At 39.7% G+C, this 4,270-nt stretch overlaps 1 long non-coding RNA gene across 1 annotated transcript in view; it reads right to left on the bottom strand.

The window, feature by feature from the left end:
- Window positions 1-2,593: 2,593 nt before the first annotated feature.
- The window catches only part of LOC116692619 (uncharacterized), a 7,752-nt gene continuing 6,075 nt past the window's right edge, over window positions 2,594-4,270 (bottom strand). The window contains exon 3 of the long non-coding RNA XR_004332739.1: window positions 2,594-2,607. This is a non-coding gene — a long non-coding RNA (uncharacterized LOC116692619). The remainder of the gene's footprint in view (window positions 2,608-4,270) is intronic.

Genomic DNA, 4,270 nt, shown 5'->3' with positions numbered 1-4,270 from the left:
AAAATAACATCCCCTTCTTGACTCTCAGCCCAGACAAATCCATTTCCCCTCATCTCCAAAAAGGCATTGTTGATTTTCCATGGAGAGATCGCATACTTTTTTATCAGCCTGTTCTGACTCTCCAGTCACCCGCTCATTGAATTTACAGATACATATTTTTTGCAGGAGCCTCAGCCAATGGCGTCAATTACATTTAAAGTGTTTACCCACAATATAAAGCAATAGAAAATAACCACACACACACACACACACACACACACACACACAGGCTGGTATACTTTATCTCAGCAATCTCCCATGGTGCGTCAATCATGCAGACAATTTAATTATCTTCAACAGCAAGCCTTAAAGGCTAAAAATATTTGAGTAAAGGAATTCCATTACAATTTTTAACACACACTGTCAAAACCTCTTCACACAGTTAGTAAAACAGAAGTCTATGAAGGACCAAACTGTGACTCATTTTTCATTAATTTCACACAATTTCTTCTTTTTTTTTACATTGAACTACTACATTTTCCAAAAACCAGCAAGCTCACGACCACGCACAATCACACGCGCACAAAATGGCATCTGAAGTGGCTGTAATGAGTAGGCTATTTGTAAGCACGCACACATACGAATGTAATTATATGGCAATATCATTCATCGCTAATTAGAATTTTGCTGCGTTCAAATTTCACTTGAGTGAACTGAATTAAAATGAAAAAGCGTGAAGAAATGAATGAATGGGGAACAAGGGAGGCCAAAGGATGAGCCACTGTGCTAATAAAGCCAGATTTGAATAACAATACTAAGATGTGTTCCTTTGAGGATATTGTGAAATATGTGTAAGAAAGTGCTATGTTTTATTATTATTTTTTATTAATTTTTTTTTATGGCAGCTCATTAAGAAAAGGAAATGCAGAAGGTTGGTTGAAGTAAAATCTCTATCAATTAATTCATCCCTTTTCCTTTTCACTTCTTTGGTATCAGAGATGTTGATCTGATTCGTTTACTGTACAGATTTCCATGACAGTTATTTTAGTGCATGCTTAACTTAAAAAAAGCATGAATTTAGATTTGAGAAGGTTACTTTTGTCTTTCTCTTCTCATGCTTTCCACTGACTGTTGCTTGATAGGCATCCCTACTGACTAAATCAGCTGAGACCATAACGCATGGTCAGGCCCGTCTACAGCGACAGACACAGGTAAATACATTTCCGATTTGATCAATTTTGTTCCATTTCATTTGTTTGCCAACTTAGGCTGTGTTGCACCAACAAGGATTCATTTAATCTGAGATTGGTCCTAATCAGAGTTTAGCAAAATGTGCAAAAACATAGTATTTCCAATTAATATGGAGATGCTGGCTTACCCAAATTGAAACAAATGAATACGTTTGCATGCTGTTCTGGATCTAGTTTGAAAGCTAGCTTCTCTAAAAGCTAGAAAGTAAGTAATCAAGGTGGCTCTGCAAGGAAGCTCCAATTTCTCCTCTTTGAAAAAATATTTGTGGGCTGAAATAATGGCGCACCACGGTCAAATAACAGAAGATTAAAAAGACTGGCTGGGAGCCACTGCAGCCGGTTGTAAAGAATCAAAGGAGGTGAAAGAGTGGCTCAGCCAGAGGAGCAGGTAACTAATCCTGATCCTTGGATTATTGGCCTGATCAATAATAAGTAATAAGGCCTGCTTATCTCTCTGCCTGTCCGTCATATTTTCTTTTTCTTTTTTTTTCTCATGTTTCAACAGAGGTTACTCAGCAGTAGTCTCACGTTGCCAGACCTTCTCCACAACGCTGCTGACAATGGTCTGGTGAGTCCGTAGTATCTAACGATTTGTGACTTTGGCTTTCTTTCAGCACATCATCCAGCATTGCTGTTCAGACGCCATAAGTCCACACAACATTCCAGGATGGGAGAAAAATCCTAATTTCCTCAAACCAATCACAATCGTCTAGGTTGGCGCTAAGCACTGGGAAGAGCCACGGTGCTGCTGCAAAACAGCTTCAGGAAGGAACTTATTTTTGGTGGAACGTGTACATTCAAAGGTTGTTTTAGTCGTGCAACAGAAAACTCAAATAAAAATGCCAACACAAAGAGATAGATGTAGAAGATGCTGTCTCCTACAAACATACGAGATAAACTTTTAGGCATTTTTTGGAGTGAGGAGGCTGTGTAGAATCAAGCGCTCAGTGCCAGACATGAAGGGAATCAAAAGTTCAGCCAAATGCAGCATAAAGATAAGACCTTACCTTCTCAGAGATAGAAGATAGATATGTAGATAACATCTGATGAAATCTTATTGTGAAGAGACTTTGTGTTCCAAACTCATTTGTTCAGTTTTGTCGCTATAATTGCTTGAAGAGGCTGGAAAGTTGCAGGCTGTTTTTTTTAAGTGTAAATTTCAACACATCTCTGGTTTGACTTATTACAATATGCAGTCTCACTAGAATAATGTCGCGTCAAGCCACACACCTGAATAACTAGCCAATATTTGATCAATTTACCAGTTCACCAGACAGAAAAATGTAGAAAACCGATATTTGAATGTGTCTCTCATCCGCTGCCACAGTTTCACAAGAGCACAAAATAGTGAATTGTTACAAACGAGCTCAAAAGAAAGCTGTCTGTATGTAGACTGTTTATCTTAGTTTGTCACCAATCTTGAAATTTGGCAAATTTTTGTCAACTTGGCTGCTTGCTGTGACGAACCAGCATCTTTTTTTCTCTACCAGGGGTGCATCCACGTGGCAGTCCCTAGCACTGAAGCAAGGCATGATAATGGAGATGCAGCAGCAGACTGCAGCTCTGGGAATGAATAACTATGTTCCTCATTAGTCATGTATTATTCACCTACTGGCAACCCATTTGCTAATAATCAGAATGTTAATTCTTATGACCCGACCCAATCCGGCGTGTGCCCTGGTCCTGGTTGTGTGTGTGTGTGTGTGTGTGTCTGCATTGACTCTTCTACAGCTACTTTGAGAAAGCAGCGATGGTGAATGTGTAAAGCCGGCCTGTTGGCTGGTATTTGAAATGTGAGTGGTTGGCTAATCCTGGTTTTATGGGAGTGTTGTTTCGGTAAAGTTAGAGGGAAAAAAAACAACTCAAATCAATCTCTTTCTCTCTCACTTGCTCGCTCGCTGTGTTGATGGCGGTACTATGGAACAGAGTCCTGCCGGTGACCCTGCACAGTTCCATTATGGTTCCTGTTTTTTGGAATTTGTTGTTAACTGAGAGGGCCAACATTGGCCGCAATTTCTTATTTTACCATACCTTTCAGGGCTTCTGTATAATACCCACACTGCAGAGGGCTGAAGGGAGTATTGGTGGCTCTTTTTATCTCCCTATCTGTTCTAAATCCATTAACCTGACTTGGAAGGAATCAAGTCCATTCTCTACACCAGCGCCGCTCCGAGCGTGCCATTGTTGTTTCAAATGCATAAAACAAAGGAAAATTAGGATGCTACTGCAGGGGATAGGTTAAACCCTGATGTCCCAAGGGCCTAGAAGGAACAAATTAAATTTGGGTTTACTTTTTGAAATTTGATTGCCCTTTAAAATGACAATCGTTTATGATACGAACGGGAGCGTTTGGTCTGAAATGAGAGATACGGTCCACACGGAGAGGAAAAGCTGAGATCTCTGCCAGAAAGTCTGCCAGTCACCCCACGCTCCATCTCAGCTCCTCTGATCTCATTACGCTCTCAGGCAGGGAAGGGGATTAAGATTTTATCCTGTTGTCGAATCAAGGATGTTTAAAATCCGCCATCTAGTTTACTCCCTGCAGATTAGGTTCATTCTTTAGCTTTGAACTCCGATCTAAAACGCTGAGCTCCGCTGTTCTCAACGCTGCCCAGCCCACCAAGCCAATGAGTCATGTATATGACAACACAATCATCAAAACACAAAGCAAAAGTTTAGTGTCTTATATCAAAATCTCTTTGCACCTCTTCATTCTAATGTCCTTTGGTATTTGTCACATGATAAAATCGACTGCACATCAATGGAGCAGATTAAATAAAAGGTTTCACTTTATGGGTTGTCTTGGCCGTTAGTGCTGTCAAACGATTAAAATATTTAATTGCGTCTAATCGCATTAATGTCAGTTAACTCGCAATTAATTGCACATTTTTGTCTATTCTTAATGTCCCTTAATTTCATTTCGTCCCATTGTTTTTCTCATTTTAATGCTCTTATCAACATGGAAAAGTGGATCGGCTTTCTTTGTGTTTTTTTATTGAAAACAACATTGGCATATAGCCTACTGTAGTGTTCAATTTCAC

The sequence above is a fragment of the Etheostoma spectabile genome, chromosome 7 (assembly GCF_008692095.1).
Source record: "Etheostoma spectabile isolate EspeVRDwgs_2016 chromosome 7, UIUC_Espe_1.0, whole genome shotgun sequence".
Classification (NCBI taxonomy): Eukaryota; Metazoa; Chordata; class Actinopteri; order Perciformes; family Percidae; genus Etheostoma; species Etheostoma spectabile.
The sequence above is the reverse complement of the archived record's forward strand: the minus strand, read 5'-3'. Positions and strand labels throughout refer to the sequence as shown.